Source organism: Heloderma suspectum, chromosome 4 (genome assembly GCF_057233095.1).
Source record: "Heloderma suspectum isolate Gila_16-S chromosome 4, 16-S_ref, whole genome shotgun sequence".
Taxonomy (NCBI): Eukaryota; Metazoa; Chordata; class Lepidosauria; order Squamata; family Helodermatidae; genus Heloderma; species Heloderma suspectum.
In genome coordinates, this window is record NC_139461.1 from 4,738,878 (window position 1) to 4,759,614 (window position 20,737).

Genomic DNA, 20,737 nt, shown 5'->3' on the forward strand with positions numbered 1-20,737 from the left:
AAGATTGCCGGGAGAATTATCAACAACCTCCGATATGCAGACGATACCACCCTAATGGCAGAAAGTGAAGAGGATCTCAAGAGCCTCTTGTTGAGGGTGAAAGAGGAGAGTGCAAAAGCTGGTTTGAAACTCAACATTAAAAAAACTAAGATCATGTTATCTGGCCCTATCACTTCCTGGCATATAGAAGGGGAAGAAATGGAAGCAGTGACAGATTTTACTTTCTTGGGCTCCAAGATCACCGCAGACGGTGACTGTAGCCATGAAATTAAAAGACGCTTGCTCCTTGGGAGGAAAGCTATGGCAAACCTAGACAGCATAGTAAGAAGCAGAGACATCACCTTGCCAACAAAGGTCCGTCTAATCAAAGCTATGGTTTTCCCAGTAGTAATGTATGGCTGTGAGAGCTGGACTATAAGGAAGGCTGAGCGCCGAAGAATCGATGCTTTCGAACTGTGGTGCTGGAGAAGACTCTTACGAGTCCCCTGGACTGCAAGGAGGTCAAATCAGTCCATCCTAAAGGAAATCAACCCTGAGTGCTCATTGGAAGGACAGATAATGAAGCTGAAGCTCCAATATTTTGGCCACCTAATGCGAAGAGAAAACTCCCTGGAAAAGACCCTGATGCTGGGAAAGACTGAAGGCAAAAGGAGAAGGGGACGGCAGAGGATGAGATGGCTAGATAGCATCACGGATGCAATGAATATGAACTTGAGCACACTCCGGGAGAGAGCGCAGGACAGGAAGGCCTGGCGTGCTATGGTCCATGGGGTCACGAAGAGTCGGACACGACTGAACGACTGAACAACAACAACAACAAACATGAACATTATGCCCAAATTTTAGAGAGAAAGTGGCTCGAGTGGGAGCCCATAAAATCAGAGAGAGAATGGTCCTCCACGGACCATTTGGCCTCTTTCTCATCCCATTATAAGTCCTTACTCAAAATAGACCTTGTCTTTTTCTTACTTGGGTTGGAGACAGAAGCCAGTCTCTTCCAGCAGAGTCATAAAATAGCACACACCTGCGGGATACTTTTCTTTGGGGGCTGATTGGCGCAGTGTAGGAAGCTGCTTTATCTTGAGTCAGGATCCAAAGGGGGTGTGATGATGTGTGGACCATGCCCTGGATGAAGCGGGGCAAGTGCCCAGTAACAGCCAGGGCTCTTCAGGGCTCCAGGCTGGAGTCTTTCCCTGTCCTACTTGGAGCTACCAGGGGTTGAATCTGGGGCCTTCTGCCTGCAAGGAAGGTGCTCCAACATGGAGCTCCAACCCTTTCCCCAGACGTGAAGCAACTCAATTCTGAAGTCACAAGAAGCTCTCTTCCCAGCAGCAGGCCACGGCTAGTCTTTAGGCAAGTTCCTGGTGCAGAGCAACAGCAGCTCAGAACAGTGGTGGCTTCAGGATCTAAAGGGGAATGGGCCTGGGCAAAGGTCCTCCCCTCCCCACAGCCTGGAGCTCCATTGCTCCCATGGGTGGAAACCACAGGCCAGCTTTGCAGCCCCTTCAGGGCTTGGCATAGCCCCTGCTGGGTGTCAGGGGTCTTCTGGATGAAATGGGGAGCAACCTTCCCCGCAGCCTCCTTTTTCTTGGCAGCAACTCCATACTGGGCTGTCCTCCACCAGTGGAGGCTGAAGCAGTGACCCCGCGACTGCCATAGCCTTCCATACCTTGATGCTCTCGTAGGCCAGGACCACACTGTGATCCCACAGCTCCTTGTAGAAGCATGGCACGAGCAGCTGGGAGATCTCTGGCCGCATGCGATGCTGTCAGTGGGGCGGGAAGAGAAAACAGCCATCATGCGGGGGGGTGTCTTTGCTTTCCAGTCTTCCACGCACTGGCCATTTCTCTTCCTCAAGTCAGCCGCTGGGCACTGCTTCTTTCCCCCAGTCAGTGAACTGACTGCTCCGTGCTGGAGGCGCCAACCATTTCACACACGCAAAGAACAGGTTTGTAGAAAGTAATGATGGGGGGCAGGGGTGAGGTGTGGGGGAGCATCAGGAGTGCGGCAACAGCTGCTCCCTCCACCAGCTAGCACCGCCAGGGCGGTAGCCCGGCAGGAAACAAGTCCTGCCCTGGGCTGTGCTGAGTCTCCTTGAGGAAGCCCAGGGTGGGTGGGTTTGGGGGGGTGAGCCGCACTTGCCAGCTCCAGCCTTTGCTGAACAGAGGCGGAGGCCCGGGGGCAGCCACAGCCACCGCCCTGCTCGCAGCAGCAGAAGGTCTTGCAGTGTGCTCCAGCAGCCGCACCACTCCAGCTCTGCCTCTGCTGGGGGGCGGCAGACGATGGCTGGCCTGCCAGCTGTCTGGCTTCTCTGTCTTCTGGCCAAAATGTTACTCACGGTGCAATCCCATACACACTGTTACGTAGAGGAAGCCCTATTGAATACAGTGGGATTTACTTCCAAGTAAGCATACATAGGACTGGGCTGTTGATCCAATATGTTACATTTACATAATGGTAAATAGACCATTGAACGTTGGCTTGCACAGTTCAATGGAGGATTCCGTCAAGGCCAGCTGGACTGGCTCGGTCAAGTCCTTCTGTGCGCTGATGACCATCGAGAGCGTGCTGCTGATGGTGGGGGCCCTGCCTGCTGAGGCTCCACAAACAGCGTCTGCTGTGCGCGGAATGAGGATAGAAAGCTATGGACAGAGACAATCTATGCATGCGGACTTCCCCAGCCTGGTCTCCTCTAGCTGCTGTTAGATGGCAACTCCCATAATCCCTGATGATTGGTCATGCTGTTGGAACTGATGGGAGCTGTAGTCCAAAACATCTGGAGGGTGCCGGGGTGGGGGAGGGTGCTTTGCCTGAAGGCCAGCGAACGAGCAGAGAAGGACAGGGAACAGCTGTTCAGGAGGAGGAAGCGGCTGAACCGGGGGGGAGCTCAGCAGAGAGCAGCAAAATCCACTGATCCAAACTGGGCTGGGGCAGGGTACTGGGTGCTCCCATCTGAGTCTCCCTCCCTGCGCCCCCCATACACACCTGGTAGAGCAGCTGCACATGCGGGAGATGGTTGTTGACCATTCGCTCAAAGAGTGAGCCGCCAAAGCCGTACTTCTTCTCCAGGGTGTAATCCGCTGGTTTTGGTCGCAGCTGAAAAGTGCCCAATGCAGCCCTCTTGTCAGTCTTGCATGCCTAGGAGGCCTCTCGGGAACTCGAGGTTGTTAATACTGGGGGGAAGGAATAACCCCAAGGGCTTGGGGGGAGCAGTGGTCTTGGGAAGGAAGTAGAGAGCTGTGGCTTTTTTAAACCCACTATGCAAAATAGTTGGAAAAGTGTAGAGACAGGCAACTAAAACGATCAAGAGGCTGAAGCATCTCCCCTATGAGGAAGCATTACAATATCTGGGACTGTTTAGCTTTGAAAAAAATGGTGAGCAGAGGTGTAAAAAATTATGCATGGTGTGGAATTCACTACCCCAAGATGTAATGATGGGAGTGGGACGGAGAAGGTCTGGAGAAGCCAGCTTTGTATGTACCTGCTGGTGATCGCCAATAAGAATGAGATGGTGGCACGATGAGGTGAGAGAGATTAGGACATGGGCCTCTAGGATTTCAGCGGCCTCTTCCACAATCACTATGCGGGGACGGATGGTCTGTAGCAGCTTCCTGTATTTGGCAGCTCCTGGAGGAAGAGATGCCACAGGCCAGGAAACAGGTAAATTCCCCATGAACATGCACCATGATCTTGGGGTAGTATGGTGCTGATGGTGTCACACACACCCTCTTCCCACTTGGCCACAGTAGAGTCCTGGAAATTTCCCTTTTAGGTTTATCAAGTTGAAGCTAGACAGCCATCTGTCAGGGATGCTTTGACTTGGATTCCTGCATTGAACAGGGGGTTTGACTCGATGGTCTTATAGGCCCATTCTGACCCTACTATTCTATGATAAAATTATTCACAGTGAAGAGTGGGGCGGGGAACAATTAGAGTTTTTTCTCCCTTGTCTATATAAGAATACATTAATGTAACGCTTATTGCTAGAGATCTACCAGACCAATTTTGCTCATTTTTAACAAAACTGAAGCTTGAGCAATGTAGACATGCAGAAAATTTTGAAACTTCAAAAAAGTTCAAAGCTTGAGCTTTAATGGCAAAATAGTATGTTTATTTGCTCCATGCCAAACAAGTCTCCTATTGTTTCTGTGGTTCAGTGCTGGTTTATTTGCTCTGTGCCAAACGGTGCTGTGAAATTTAAAGAAACGCTAAATGATCTTTTTAAAAAGAGCACACCAAACAGCACCTGATCAGACATCAGGCCTCTGTAGTGAGCCAAGATGCAAGGAGAGATTCCTCTGAAGACCTTGACAAACAGATGGCCCAGGCTAAGTCCCTGCCCTCTCTCCTCCGGCCTCTGATCAAGCTGCTCCAACTCTGATTCAGAATCAGAGTTGTCAGACATCTCAAGGCACTTGAATTCATCCCTGACAATTACCTGCATCCTCACACTTTCCTTTTTCTGTGTCTGTTTGGGTTTGTTTTTTTCATTTTGCTTCACAGGCAAGCTTCATGGGGCGCTGCTAGGGCTCAGAGCAGTTGCTAGGGGCAATCGCCACACTCCCCTCCCCCTGATTGTATTGTTTCGAATGGGATGAATCAGACAGAGGAGGGGGCTGCCACTGCTCCTCCTCCCATGATGTCCTGCTCGCAGGTGGGGTTTGTGTATTTGTGTGTGGCAGAGAGAAAAAGGGGGGTAGTTGGTGGGGTGAGGTTGGAGGAGTGGGCGGGGTGCAAGAACGGTGCTATATTGGATGGCCCTGGCTCAGGGCAGGTGAGAAAAAGGCGGCATTTTTTCTTCTCCCCACCACCCCAGTCTCAGCTTTTGATTTTCAGGCGCAGGTGAAGGTGGGGGCAGGGGCTTGGAACATCCCTTTCCCCTGCAACAGAGGAGGGGTGGGTCTGTCTGTGGTTTCAGATAATGGGAGGGGGTTCTTATTGGAAGATGGGAAGCTAATTGTGTGGGCAAATGAGAGGGAGGGTGGTGGGTTGGAAGGCCCCATTTGCTAAGGCAGGGGGAGGCTTGCTTCAGTGTAGTGGGAAGAGGTCGTATTATTGGGGTGCTCATTGAAGGGAAGCTGAGGCGGGACACAATTGGAAAGTTTAGAGAGGAAGAGGGAAATGCCCCCTGAATGTTGTTCCAGTTGCAAGGGAAACAGCCAAGCATATTTTCATCCAATCATTCTCAGACTACTAGCGCCCCGGGTGACCTCGGCTTTATACTAGTAATAAAGAGTAGACTAGTAGACCCATTTCAGTCGGGCTTCAGGCTTGGGCATGGGAAAGAAACGGCCTTGGTAGATGATATGAGGAGGGCTCTGGATAGGGGTGAATGCTCCTTCCTTGTTCTCCTCGACCTCTCAGTGGCTTTTGATACCGTTGACCACGGTATCCTCCTGGACCACCTGGAGGGGTTGGGCATTGGAGACACCATATTGCGGTGGTTCCGGTCCTTCCTCTCCGGCAGGTACCAGAGGGTAGCACTGGAAGAGGAGGTTTCGGACCCGTGGCCACTTACTTGTGGGGTGCCACAGGGTTCCATCCTCTCCCCGATGCTATTTAACATCTATGTGAAGCCGCTGGGGACTATCATCAGGAGGTTTGGGGTGCGGTGTCATCAATATGTGGATGACACGCAGCTCTACCTCTCATTCAAATCTTCACCAAGGTTGGCTGTAGAATCTCTGTCCAAATGTCTGGAGACAGTGAGTGGCTGGATGGGGAGGAATAAGCTGAAGCTGAACCCTGACAAGACCGAGGTACTTTTGGTGGGAGACAAGAGGAGGCTGGGGGATGTTGACCTGGTGTTGAATGGGGTACGGCTACCCTTGAAAGACCAGGTCCGCAGCCTGGGGGTCATTTTGGACTCCCAGCTGTCCATGGAGGCTCAGGTGTCAGCTGTGAGCTGGACAGCGCTGTATCAACTCCATCTGATACGGCGGCTGCGCCCCTTCCTTCCCGACCATCTGCTCCCATCGGTAGTACATGCCGTGGTCTCCTCTCGTTTAGACTACTGTCATGCGCTCTACGTGGGGTTACCCTTGAAGACGGTTCGGAAGCTGCAGCTGGTACAGAACGCGGCGGCTCGCCTGATTAAAGGCAGCCGCCAGCGAGATCACATCACTCCAGTGCTGAAGGAGTTGCACTGGTTACCAGTTGTTTTCCGAGCCAAATTCAAGGTGTTGGTTTTGACCTTTAAAACCCTATATGTTTCCGGCCCAGCCTATCTTAAGGAGCGCCTCCAGCAGCACCAGACAGGCCGCTTAACAAGATCAGCCTCGGATGGCCTTCTCTCTGTCCCATCAGCCAGGATAGCTAGACTGGTGGGGACGAGGGAGAGGGCCTTTTCTGTGGTGGCCCCCACTCTGTGGAACTCTCTCCCTAGGGAACTCCGTCATGCCCCCTCTTTAATGAGCTTCCGTCGTGCATTAAAAACGTGGTTGTTCAGGCAGGCATTTGGGGTGGGTTAGGGTATTTTAGAAAATGTTTTTATTGTAGAATTTTATTGTTTTAAACTGTTTTATTGTATGTTGTACATCACCCAGAGTGGCTGGGTGACCAGCCAGATGGGCGATTAATAAATTTAGTAATAAATAAATAAAAAAAAATACTAGAACTTGGTGGTCCACCAGTGAAATTGGTTGGCGGGAGATTCAGACCAAAGTCCTTCTTCACATGGTACATAATTATCTGGTGAAACTCACTGCCACAAGATGTAGTGATGGCTACTAGCCTAGATGGGGCGGCGGGGCGGGGGGGAGAAAAATTCGAAGGGGAGGAGGAGAGGCTATCAAGGGCTATTTGCGAAGATGGTTAAATGTCCAGAGGCACTATGTGTCTGGGAGCCAGGTAGACGCTGTGAGGCAACGTCAGAGGAGACCTCTGCCCTTCAGCCTCTGTGGGCTTCCAGGAGGCTTGTGGTTGGCCACTGTGGGAAAGCAGCATTTTGGCCTAGATGGACCCTCCTTGGACCGACCCTGCTGCAAGAGTCTTCTTCTCTTAGGGCAGTACTTGAACTAGGGGGCTCATCCACGAAACTCATACAGAAAAAACTTAAAATGAACAAAAGGGTCTCTGTCTCCCCAGGAAGAAGAGACACAACTATTTTAAACTAGTTGTACATTACTTTGAGAGTTCTAGTGGGCAGAATAGCCATTAATAAATAGTTTAATAATAATGAACATATTTTAGGTTAGATGCTAGGGAGAGCGTAACTAGAAATCCACACCCCCGGCTTCAGTTTATTCAGGGGTGGAGGGAGGTGTGTGGAGTGCAACCTGCACGAGTCATGCCAAGATGAGTTAATCCACCATCACGGGGCAGAGCCGGTCTTCAATTTTAATGGCTGCCGTGCAAGAAAAAAATTGGTAGGAGTGCAGGGCAGGAATCCATTAAGCATTTTCAAGTCCAGACCCACCACCTATAAGAAGAAGGGGGCACAGATGCCGCACGGAATGGGAGTGGGTCTTGTCCGTTGGGGACAATTCTGGACACGCTGCTCTGGCTGAGGGTGGTCTTCCAGAGCATTACTCTCAGGCTTGTAAGTCTGGTGTCTGATTTCTTGGAGTGGGTCAGTCTCTATGATTTTGCCTCCAGTGGGAATCTGGGTGTTTGACATACAAGAACATGAATGTTTCTGAATGGCTGTGGAGGTGTCCTTGATTCGAATTTGTGTTGCTTAGCCAAAGGTCATCTGCAGCCATCCAGTAGCACAATAAAAAGGTGGAACACACACCATGCGGAATTGTCATCCGTTACTGCAGCCTTTCCCAGCTTGGTGTCCTCCAGATATGTTGGAATACAACTGGCCGGGGATGCTTAGAGTTGTAGTCCAACTACACATCTGGAGGGCACCAGGTTGGGGGATGCTGGCTAAACGCAACCTTCCAGTTCCAAGGCTGTTTCCTTCTATTGGTCCCTTTTCGCTGCGATTCTGCACCCCCAGGAGGTGGCCTCAGCCATTCCCACGCCTCCATCCCACCCACCCGCAAACCGGCAGCTGCAGAGTCGTCGCAACAGCAGTGGCCGGGTCTTCTCACCTGTCGTTGTCATCCCAACGACCTGGCTGTGCCTCAGGATCTTTAGGTCTCCCTGGAAGGTCAGCTCTTCCAACTGTGCCGCATCCTTCTCATAGGTCTCCAGCTTCTCCACCAAGGCGGCCTTCAGCTCATTCTCATAGGCTACCACCCATCTCCTGGACGTGGCTATTTAGACCCCTCCTCTGTCCTATCTATGGCTGCTAGTCATGGTGATGGCTATGTGGCCCTTCCATGTTCAGAACCCAGACTGGGAGAGCCCCATTGCCTTCAAAGCTGGTGTCTGGTTGGCCACTCTGGGATGCAAGAGGCTGGACTAGATGAAGTCTTGGTCTGGAGATCCAGTGGGACTCCTCTGATGCTGTCCTTGTGACATCCAGCACTCCAGGAGCTACCTGCCAGCTCCAGCCCAAGGGCAGCTGCAAGGGGATTGAGATGGGCAGCTGAAGGCACAGGGATGCCACCTGATGCCCTCCAGATGTTTTGGACTACAACTCCCACAAGCCCCAGCCAGCATGGCCAATGTTTAGGGGATGCGGGAGTTGCCGTCCAAAACATCTGGAGGGTACCAGGTTGCTCACCGCTGGCACGCCCCTTGAAGCATCAGTGCTCCTAGGTATGGGGGTTCCTGCACGAGGAAGGGAGCAAGCCTTGGTTCCTCCCCAGCCCTGGAAGAGGGACTGGGGTGCGACTGCATTCATTAGTTCTCACCAGCAGCTGCAGGACTTCCTCCTGTACGTCTCCAGAAGGGCAGATCCCATGAGGGAACACGGAGGGCCAGCTTTACTTGGAGCCTCCCCAAGCCCTCCTCCCCATCACCCCACTAGACACCTCTGTCCTCAAACTGGATGCTGGGAGACAGTAAGAGGATGGTTAGGGGACAACCTGTAGAGGCGCCAGCGGTCCTTCTGCCGCAGGCTCTTGAGGTTGTGGATCTGCACAACCTCCTCGGTGGTCATGATGTCCCCTTCCTTCAAGTGTGCCAGTATCCATTTCTGATGGGCGCTAGGAAAGAGAAGGGGGGGGAAGGAATGGTGGTGCCACCTTGGAAGAATGGTTCAGTCACTCTGAAACACATGCTGGCGCATACACCTGCCTGGAGCTTGCAGCATCTGGCCTCAGTGGTCTCCCCAAGGCCTGGATAGGGATAGGACCACTGAAGACCACAAATGAAGCCCTTTCCACGTGTGCCTTGAGCAAGTGGGGGGGAAGCAACCTGTTTGGCCACAAGCAGCGCCAGGTTGGGGCTGCACATGTGCACACATAGACACACGCACTATTTTCCTCCCTCTCTCACAGTGCTAGAACCCAATGGGGTCATCTCATGAAAGTGATGAAAGATTCAGGACAGATAAAAGGAAGGACACAGCACAGAGTTAAACTATGGAATTTGCTCCCCAAAGATGTAGTGATGGCCACCAGTTTGGATGGCTTTAAAAGGAGATTGGACAAATTCCTGGAGGAAAGGCTAACAATGGCTACTAGTCTCGATGGCTATGTGCTACCTCCAGTACCAGAGGCAGTGAGCCTCTGTACACCAGTTGCTGGGGAAGATGGGCGGGAGGGTGTGTTGCGCTCCTGTCCTGCTTGTGGGCTTCCCATTCGGGCAGCTGGATGGCCACTGCGTGAGCAGAATCCTGGACTGGAGAGGCCTTTGGTCTGGTTTCTTCCGATGTTCTCACCAAGCCAGTGCAGGGTCTGAACAGGGAGGAGCTGGTGTGACAAGAAGACAGGGGGGAGGGGAGGCAGGGCGTGTGTGCAGGTGTGCTGCTGGCAGTGCCATGGGAGCTGCTTTTTCCCTCCTGTGGCTTCTTCAAGCCACTCCAGGGCCATGTGTGGCTGTCCCTCAAGTGCTGTCCTCTCAGCACTCCTTCATCTTGACACCGAATTAGAAAGAAGCCGGCTCTTCCCTGGCGCTGGGCCCTTCCTGCATCTGTCCTCCGTTGCTACTCTAATGACTCCTCTGGAAGCTTCCTATGACACCCACACTTCCTTGGCAAAGTTCCCCAGTCTCCAAACTCCATCCTGATCTTTTGCCCAGACTCTGTTCTCATATTTAACCACAAAATATTTTCCCTGTCAGGGCTGCTTAGTTCTGTTTGCGCCGGAGTGTCTTTCAATGCTTCCTCATGCTGCTGTCCTGTCACTGGACAGAAGTTTCTTCCAGTCAAGTGTTGCATTTCTGCTCAAGCTGCCTCTCTGGTCCCCCCACGGCATCTGACTGAAACCTTGGCTGCCCAGGATGTGGGAGCAAGGGTCGGCCAAAGGGATTTTGGAAGTGCCCGGGCAGTGCTGTGCACTTGCTGCCCCAGAGGTGCTTGGTGCGAAAGGCAGAGGCTCTGGGCCTGGCCATGGCACGCACACACCCCTGCCCCCCACTGGCACTGGCCTCCCAGGGAGGAGGGAAGCTTCCCTTTCCGAGCTCTCCACTCTCTCCAGCTGCAGACTCAGTCAAACCAGAGCAACAGAAATGCTCATTCTTTCTTAGGACTGACAACCAGGCCCAGTGGTTCTGACTGCTACAGGTGCAGAAGCAGCCACTCTCCTGCGGCGGAGGGCGGCCTGACCTAGTGCAGGAGTGACAGGAGCTGGGCAAATGGACCCTTGGTCTGATCCAGCAGGGCTCTTCTTATGTTCTTATGTTTCCATGCAGCCATTGAGGCCAGAGGCAGGGCTGCCATCCTGCTGCTGATGAAAAGATCCTTTGTGATGTGGGCAGCATGTTTAGGCCCAGACGAGGCACAGTTACAAGATGCGGGATACGTGGCTCAACCACACCACAACCAAGAAGGATCTTGGAATTGTTGTCGATCACAAGCTGAATATGAGCCAACCATGTGATGTGGCTGCAAAAAAGGCAAATGCTCTCTCAGGGTGCATTAATAGAAGCATAGCTTCCAAATCCCGGGAAGTACTAGTTCCCCTCTACTCAGCACTGGTTAGGCCTCACCTGGAGTACTGTGTCCAGTTCTGGGCACCACACTTTAAGAAGGATGCAGACAAACTGGAGAGGGTTCAGGGGAGGGCAACAAAGAAGATCAGGGGACTGGAAACAAAGCCCTATGAGGAGAGACTGAAAGAACTGGGCATGTTTAGCCTTGAAAGAGAAGAGAAGAGAAGAGAAGAGAAGAGAAGAGAAGAGAAGACTGAGGGGAGATAGGATAGCGCTCTTCAAGGACTTGAAAGGCTGTCACAGAGAGGAAGGCCAGGATCTCTCCTCGATCATCCCGGAGTGCAGGACACGGAATCATGGGCTCAAGTGACAGGAAGCCAGACTCTGGCTGAACATCAGGAAAAACTTCCTGACTGTCAGAGCAATACGACAATGGAACCAATTCCCCGGGGAGGTGGCGGGCTCTCCCACACTGGAGGCGTTCAAGACGAGGCTGGACAGCCACCTGTCAGGGATGCTCTGACCTGGATTCCTGCACTGAGCACGGGGTTGGACTCGATGGCCTTGCAGGCCCCTTCCAGCCCTGCTATCCTATGAGTTAATCAAAATCTACCTTCCCGTAGTTTCGGCCCGGTGCTGCTTGTCCCATCCTCCGTGGTCAGGTGGGCGGCAGCTCCCCCTCCTCTTTCGAGGTCCCATTAAAGAGCTGAGCGCTGCCAGCAACTGTCCCCCTCGTGGGACTCCTGCTCCTCTTTCTCCCCCTTCTCTGACTCTCTTCGAACTTCTCCCTTGGATTGTGCTCCATTCCACGCCTCCCAGGGGGCCATTTTGAGAGAAAGCTGGCCCACAGCTGCCTTGGCTGAAAGGCGCTCCATGGGGACTTGCCACAGGGCCAGCGCCCGGACGAGCAGCAGCAGCCCTGTTCCCTGCGGATCGGCAGCGAGCAGTGGTGGGGTGCGCACAGTGCCTGGGGCAGCGGCCTCGGCCTTCCTGGGCATTTACCTGTCCTCTGCGGAGACAGTGTAGGCAAACTTGCTCCTAGGTGTTGCTGAAGACGGAGATGTTCCATCATCGGCCTCATCATAATAGTCATCCAAGAACCGCTCGAAGAACTCTGCTTCGTGGGCAGCAATATCTGGTGGGGCAGAGGACCGATCACCATATCGACCCAGCCCTCCCCCAGTAAAATGGGGGGGGGCTATTTTGTTGGCAGACTATCATGGGGGCTAAAACAAAGCCCTGGTCACAAAGACAGACAGACAATGCCCACGCAACCGCCCTGCACGTCTCCATAGGAAAAGATCGGGGGAAACCTCAGGGATGCCTCACCTGCCCAAGAAGCCGTGCGCTCCTGGCAATATGTGTCAGGGCACCAATGACTACTGCATTGCCTGAGAGTTGCACCCAGAATCCTGAAGAAATTCTCAGACTGCATGGTGTGACCCAAGAGTTTTCAGCAGGGGTGGGCAGCCCGCTGGCGCATGTGGCCCTCAGAGGCTGCTTGTGCAGCCTGCCCTGGGAGCCCTGGACCCCCCCCCCCAGTGTTGGGCTGGTGGAGACCCAAGTCTGCTGGGAAATGGTGCGCAGGGTGCCTGGGATCCACTGTGGAAGGGCAGCCCCTTAAGCCACGGGCGTCCACCTGATCCCTTCGCAGGTCACCGTTACCTGCAGCTTTCCTGTCGCACGTCCTGTGGCAGGGGCTCTGCCTCCTCTGGGGCTGCACTTTCTCTTGTGGGGGGCAGATACTCAGCCACTGAAGCATCCCTCCCTTGAAGAGGGCATTGGATGAGAAGCTTGCTTGAGGCACCTTTTGGGAGACCAGTGCCTGGCCCCTGCTCAGGAAGGGGGGCCCCCAGCACTCCTCCTCACCTCTGGGATCCACAGCTCGTCATCCCCCATCTCCGCCTTCAGCTCCTGCTCAGTCAGCACTCCGCTGGGCAGCAGCTCCAGCACCTCCATGCAGTAGGCAACGCTCTCCTTCTGCCGGCGCAGATCCTGCAGCATCTGGGCAGGAACCGCATGGGAAGAGGGGGCGGAGCCGCCCCACCCCGGGGGCAGGAGTAGCCATGTCAGGCTCCTCCTCCTCCTATTTTGGGAGGTCCCTTGCAGCTGCTCCGAGGAGGCTGCTGCGCCGAGTGTGCACACATGCCAGGAGCACCTCCTTAGCCCGCAGAGGCCCTCACCTCCTGGGAGGCGCGAGCAAGGTGCATCCCAGCTGCAGCTCTCCTGCCGAGGTCTTCCTGTACAGCCCAGTCCCCCCTCCCCGTGCAGCCCAACTGCATGTGCATCAATGGCACCCTCCAAGGAGAGGCTTCCTGCCCCCACAGGGAGAACCACACAGGATGGATTTACCTGGCCAAAGCGCTGCTTGTCTCTGGCTGCCAGGAGGCCCTGGAGCTGCTGCTTGCGCAGATTCTTCAAGGAGCACGCTGTCACGGCCTCACGCTTGCTCCTGCCCCCGACACGCACCACCCCTGACGGGTGGAACCGGAGGATCCCTGGGAGGAGGGAGAGAGGAGTTGTGACCTTCCTGGTCTTGGGTGTGAATGACCTTGGGCAGCCAAGGGCTGCGTAGAGCAGGCTCCCAGCACGCCCATCATCAGATCAGATGAGGATGGAGTGGCAGATCACGGCCTGTGGTGGGGCTCAGCTCCTGCAGGCTGACAAGAGCCCGGCCCACAGGACACGTAGGAGCCTCCCTCTTTGAATCTCCAGACACGGTGTGTCACACCACGGAGAGAAAGGGGCGTGCAGGCCAGCAGCACACGCAGGGTTTGAAACTCTGGGCAGAACGAGAGGTGCCATCCCAACTGGAATGAGGGTGGGACCTACGGCTGCTACTTGCAGTGGGAGGAAAGCTCCCGCAGACGCCATCTGCACTCATGGGGTGGATGTGGCATTCTGAGCATCTGAGATGTCACTTAAAAGAGCCTTCAAATTCCTAGTCTTCATGACTCTGCACAGGGGGTGGGGGTGGGGGGGAAGATAAAAGCTGCAGTGAGGTATAAAGCTGTATAAAGCTTTATATAAAGTATACTTCATATAAGTATAAAGTATAAAGCTGCAGTGAGTCAGGGAACATCTGGGGATTTTTTGCCACAGCAGCTCCCCCTGCCCCTCCCTTGCTGGCTGAGATGCCCTGTCCTCTTGGAAGGACAGGGTTTGGGTGAGGGCCCCAGTCAGTTTCCAATCCACATGCAGCGGAGGAGACAACTGTCGACTAGGAGCAACCTTCGATGGCCAAGGAGGCGCTACGGGGCCCAGAGGGGCAGCCGGAGGAGGTGGCGGTGGCGGCAGCGGCTCTACTGTTTGCCATAGAGACTCTCTTGGCAGGTTGAAAATAATATGCGGAGGGGCTAATCCCCGCCCCCAGTATTCTATTTCTGTCAGATGTGCTCTAGCCTGGAACTCTGGAAGTGAATGTGGAACAGGCTGGGGGGGGGGGGAAGCTGCTTGGATGGGCGTCTGCTGGCTCCCCCCCCCAGGATCGTGGGCACTTCGGGGGATCTGGCTCCAAGCCAGTGGACCTGCGCTGGGCTCTGGCCCCTCTGTCACATCAGTCCTGGAAGGGCTGCTTCCCTGTCCAAAGCAGTCTTGCCTTTTAAAGGCACCGAGCCCATGAGCTGCTTTACCTTCGAGAAACTGGTCCAGTGCGTGGTTTGTGTAACAAACAACCAGGCAGGGGGTGTGATCCTTGTTCCAGAGGGTCTGACTGTGTAACAGGATCTCCAGAAGCTTCAGCCCTATGAATGTTTTACCTGGAGGGAACCAGAGACCACTGCCCCATCTGGAGGCAAAGGGAAGCCCCTTCCTTCCTGCCCCCAGGAAGCCCCACGCTCTCCTCTGCAGCGGGTGGGGGTCGGGGGCAGTCAGACAGACAACAGGGCTGGGTTGGCTATTTCTGGATGGTCCTGGATGCCCTGGCGAAGCAGCAGGCCAGGCTGGCCTTCATGCATTCCCACAGCCCGGCTGAGATGGGAGGGAGGGCTGCGCTGCAGTGGCCAGCCTTGACCCTCCGTTTGTCTGTCCCAGGAGAGGCGACACCCTTGGCATGTCCCGCTGGCAGGAGGTGGGCTGGAAGAAGGGGCCTCAACGTCCTGCCCCAGCGGACCCCCCGATACTCCTCCCCCTTGGCTGGTGCTCGAGGGATGCCTGCCAGGCGGTGGGGCTCAGGGGGCGGGGGAGCAGACGTTCCTCGCAGCCTGGTGCTCACCTGTCCCAGGTGGCCTTGGATCAGGGCAAACTCTGTGCTCAGAGCCATCCAGATGGCCAAGATCTGAGATTTATCCAGGTGTGGAAACATCTCCGCAGCCCAGAGGTGAGCGCAAAGGGGGCACCTGGAGCCAAGAGCCACAAGGGCCTGTCAGCGCTCCTTCGCCTCTGTGGAAGCCAGGCCCAGGGCCCCAATCCTGCAAGGACTGCTCCAGGGACTGCTGCTGGGAGAGGCCAGCCAAAGGGTTCCCCATAGAAGCTGCAGGTCGTGCTGCCTCCCCTCAGCGCCGTGGGGAAGTGTGGTGCCCCGGGGAGTGAGGCCAGTGGGGGCGGGGCGGGGGCACACACACAGCCACGCAGCTGCTTGCGTGACTTCCTCCCCAGCACCTGTGCGCTGAGCAAGTCCCACTCCGTTCCCAAACTGGCGTTTGAGGGCCCCCTCAGCTCCCCTGACACCAGACTGCTAGCCCAGTGGCTCCCAGCAGCAAACTGCCTGGCCTTCTACAAGGCTCTCCCCAGCCCTGCCCCCGTTTCCCCCAGACTGGTAGCCAGCACACACTCCCACCCCTGCCCTGTAGCTCTACCAGGCAGCCTGTGAGTGTTCTCGTGGTGCTGCTTGTTCCCTAGCAGGTAGTGACACACCCCACCATTCTCCATGCAGTGAGAAGTCCCGGGGTGCCTGCGTTCCCCAGGGGTCCGATGTCTTTGGAACGAGGGCACTGGGCCTTATGGTGTTCTGGCAGTATGTGGTTCATTTACACACACATGCAGGTTGACCATAAGTGGGGGCTCACAGCATTCATACTCCAACAGACTCTGTTCCCCCACTGGGTCTTTTTTGGGGGTGGCACCCTAAAGAGGCTTCCAGAGCTCCAGCCCAGCCTCATCTGAGCCTCTCCCAGCTGCAGCTCCCTGGAGCCCACAGGCTTTGCTCTCCTCCACCTTGCCAAGCAGAAGATGAACGGGTGAGTCATCTTCCCACCCTCTCAGGCTCTGGCCAAACCACATTCCTGGGGCAGGGAAGGTGCTCAGGCCTGTCCAGCCATTTTGATCAACTGCAATCTGCTCACCCTTTCCTTGTTACAATCCTAGAATCACTGGGTTGGGAGTCCAGGAGATCATCCAGACCAACCCCGAACCTCATTACACCAGCGTTCCCCAGCTAGAGGCCCCCTAGGTGTGCTGGATGGCAACTCTTGGCCACGCTGTCTGGAGATGATGAGAGTTCTCTGGAGGGCATCTGGCTGGGGAAGGAGGTGACACCCTAGTAGGGAGCAAGCAGGGCGCCCTAACAGGACTGTCTTCACCCCTTCTGTGCCGTGCTGGTTCCCTTGCCTTCCACTACCTAGAGATAAAACACGCTCACTGAACATTAAAGAAGACGTCACTATGAAAATGTCTTCCCTTGCTTCCTTCCCGCAGAGCCAGTCTTCCTTGTGACGCGAGGGCGTCATGTCCCCGCCCAGGCCTGCAGGAGTGGGGCTTATTGTGCAGGCGCCTCCTCCAGAAAGAGGTGTGCCTCCCAGCCCTGCGCCCGCACGGCTCTCCCCGCCTTGCCTCCAGGTCCCCAGATGAGCCCCAGCACTGCAAGACCCTTTGAAGGAGAGCCAGTGAGGGGGCGCTGGCTGGGGAGCAGCAGCAGCACAGCCGCCCTGAAACACCCGGAGGTGGGCTGTCACAGAGAGGGCCCATCTGCATGCGAGATTTCCTCTGGTGCTGCTGCAGCTTAAAGCTCCTAGGGACACATGACGGCGTGGGCAATCTGCAGCCAACCGGCTGCATCTCTCTTGAAAAGAGGAGGAGCAGACCATTCCGTTGCTGCAGAGAGGAAGGCCTGATGCAGAGGGCTGGAGTCAGGGGAAAGGGGATTTTGACTAACCCTTAAGAAGAACGTCCCGACGTGACGCCCTGCTCAGTGGTGGAATAGAGATGACCTCGGAAGGGGGTGGATGCTCCTCCGTTAGACGTTTTGTAGCAGAGGCTGGATGAATGGCTATCAGGGATGCTGCAGCAGTGGGGGGGGGGTAGATGCCCTTTGAGGCCCCTTCCAACTCTGTGGTGCCATTCCATGCTTGTATGTAGCAAAGCAATATATAAACTGCATTTTAAATTAGAAAGATTTGGGTAGCCTGCCTCGTCAAGATCAACATGGATCTTCCCCTGGAGGGACTGGCGATCCTACAGCCAGAACTTCAGATCCCAGGCTGTCCCAAGGAATCTTTTAATTTTTATCTTTGCTGTTTTAAATCTGTATTTTAAACTCCTGCACTGCTGCTAGGTTTTATTGTGGTTGTATTGTTATATTGTGGTTTTAATGTTCTGTATATTTTAAATTGTTTTATTGTGTGTTGCTTGGATTTAATTTTTGTGAACCGCCCAGAGAGCTTTGGCTATTGGGCGGTATAGAAATAAATAAATAAATAAATAAATCTGCAAGTATCTTGAGACGCTTACTTTGCTTTGTAGTGGGGTACAGAATAACTCGATAAACATCAATTTGCTAACTAAGAGGATGGCCGTGTCTCAACTGATGTTTTGGACAAGAGTGAAGAGGATGACACCCCCACAGGAGTAGGATCAGGCAAGACACCATCAGATATATGTTGGATTCGCTTCTGAGCACACAGAATGACTTCAGCTCGGTGCCCCTTAAATCACATGGATCTGCAAGTTGAGGCTTCTAAAGGAAATCAGTGGGCTGACTGGAGGGTGGCCACATGGGAGGTTCAGGAGAAGCAGCAGGGCTGAGCAGAGCCCAACCCAAGCGTTGTCCCTAACCCAGCATGTCTGCTCACTATTGTGATGTTCTCAGCAGCCCCTCCCCCAAACCGAAACGTGGGGACACTTGTCAAGGCAGACACCCCCACAGCTCAGACTCTAACATTCTCCAAAAACTCCACTCCTGTGGGGACTCCAGCAGGATCATGTCTCCCTGACTACCCCACAATTACTGAGAGAGACTTAGTCCGAGAAATCCCCTTCCACCCCCTCCTCTTGCTGAAAGACTGCTGTCCTAGCTGGGAAATTCACGAGGAGTGGAGTTTGTAGGCAGGCAGGCTCCCTGGCTGGAAGAGACCAGACCAGGCCAGGCTGCTCCAGGCCCAGAAATCATGCATATGATGCCTGTCCCTTGCATGCCCAAATGCCCAGCCCCCTCTTCCTCCCATCCCAGACCTCTCACAGAGCTGTGCCAGCTTTGGCTTCTGCCCCTGCTCCCGAGGTAGCCTGCTCTCTCTGCTCCCATGTCTCCAGGCTTCCCCCCGCCCCAGCATTCATCTTCATGCTCCCCTGGCACAAGCCGTTTCTGCCCTGGAGCCCCTATCCTATGGTGTCTGCAGAGAGGGTAAGGGGGGCACTCCCCCCAATCCTAAATGTATTTGGTTTAATATACACAGGCAAATGCCCTCCCAGCTAGACAAAAAGAGGCTTAGTGTGATCTCTAAGACCACTCCTATTGAGAATGGCAGCCAGGCGCAGGCTCCCCGCACTTCCTGCGCCAGCAGGGTGCTCTGATCTGGTTATGCTCCTTCTGCAAATGTTACAAGAGCTGGAAGCCCTAGAAGTACAAGGACAAGATAAACAAAGGCATTGTGGTGCCACTTTGTGGTCAGGTGAGGAGCTTGGGGTTGCGGCTGGACCTGGGCCTGCTTTTTCAGGGGCAGGTGGGGGCAGCTGCCAAGAATAGAAACTAAATGTGCTGACAAGGTTCTCACGAAATGGGTGGTGAAAATCAGAAACTTAGTGCTACTGTTCTGATTGGCTGGAAGGGTGACAGAAAGGCACAAGGGTTTTCTGTATAAGCACAGACTGAAGATACCACTTCATCAGATATTGTCTGAGTTGCATCCAATGTGCCTGCCGCAAAAGAGACAGAAAATATCCAGGTCCAGGCAGGGGCAGGGCATGAGAACACCCCAGCTGAAGATACTGAGGCAGCCACTGTACAACTTCAGTGACAGGGAAAGCTGGATGTCGGGAACTATGTATCGAAAGCAAATCCTGTAGCAGATGTGTTAGAATGTGAGGTGCTTACACAATGCTGGACCCCTACAGAAAGTTATGCCGTCAGGCATGATTGTATGGGTCCAAGAGCCTTTCGCCAGGCGTGGCTTTCTAAATATTCTCCTTGGTTAGCATACTCTGCTGCTCTGAAAGGACCTGCATGCTGGTATTGCATCTTATTTCCCCAGCCAGTAAGCAGTACAAGGTACACAGGGCACATTCATTGTACCAAGTTTGTACCAAGTGCAAAGACTTCAATGAAGCCGCAAGAGAGCACTCAAAAAGTGGAGGGCACAGCGGTTCACATGATGATGCTGTTCATGATAGAAAGGGACCTCCTTTCTATCATGAACAGGAAGAACGTGTCAATTGAACACCAACTTAATAAGTCACATGCAAGAGCTATAGAGGAAACTAAACAGAAGCCATGCTCTATAGCAGGGGTCCCCAACCCCTGGGCCGTGGATCGGTACTGGTCTGGAACTAGGCCGCGTAGGGGTGTGTGAAACCCCCTTACCTTGGGTCTGTGGAGGTCCGTGGGGGGGAGGCAATCCGTCCCTCCCGCCCAGAATCCTCACCAGCCCTGGCCGGCTCCACTCTGCAGCGAGTCCGCAGAGCTGCTGGCTGGCTCCAGCCGCTGGCAGACTTCCAGCCACTGGGACGCAAATGGCGTCCGCTATGTGGACGCCATTTGAATCCCTGTTCTTCAAGTAATAGGCTATGTAAATCTTTATGTAGCCTATTACTGCAAAGAACAGGGACACAAATGGTGTCCAGCGGCCAGAAGTCTGCCTGCAGAACCCCCCCCCCCCAGTCCGTGGAAAAATTGTCTTCCACGAGACCAGTCCCTGGTGCAAAAAAGGTTGGGGACCGGTGCTCTATAGTATCAGCCATTGTGTACTGTGGATCACATGACCACGCTCTCTGTGGTTAGACCAGTACCACAGGTGACATGGTAAGCCTTTTACAGTTTCGTGTTGAGGCCGGGGATGAATTAAAAAAAAAACAACCATTGGAAACAGGCAGGCAATGCTAAGTACACATCTGCAAGAACGCAGAATGAGCTCATAGAGTTGCATGGTCATATTTTGAGGGAAGATATTGTTGTAAAGGCTAACACTTCTATGAGATTCTCAGTGTTAGTCAATGAAGCAGCAGATATTTTCAGCACTGAACAACTGTCTCTAGGTGCAAGATTTGTGGAAGAAAGTGATGGGAATGCATCTGTCCATGCAGAATTCCTTGGATTCATTTCAACCTTAGACCAAACTGCTTAGGCATAGCCAACACAAGCTGATCTGTGTGTTTGGATTAGATCCCAATAAGTTAGTTGGACAAGGATACGATGGTTATTCAAGCATGGCAGGAAAAAATGGTGGGGCTCAAGCACAAATCGGGGCAATCTATCCTCAGGCACCCTTTGTCTACTGCTCATCTCATAGACTTAATCTCACTGTAAATAATCTGAACAGTGCAAGTGATGTGCATAATACAGTTGGCACAATTAAAGCCATAGTAATTTTTTTTCCATGAGAGCATCCAAAGATGACATCTAATACCCAACATACCAATGCTATGCGAAACACAGTGGACT

General features: G+C 53.9%; 1 pseudogene; it reads right to left on the bottom strand.

Moving 5' to 3' along the window:
* Positions 1-20,737, bottom strand: part of LOC146346445 (NFX1-type zinc finger-containing protein 1-like) — a 39,835-nt pseudogene that overhangs the window by 14,264 nt on the left and 4,834 nt on the right.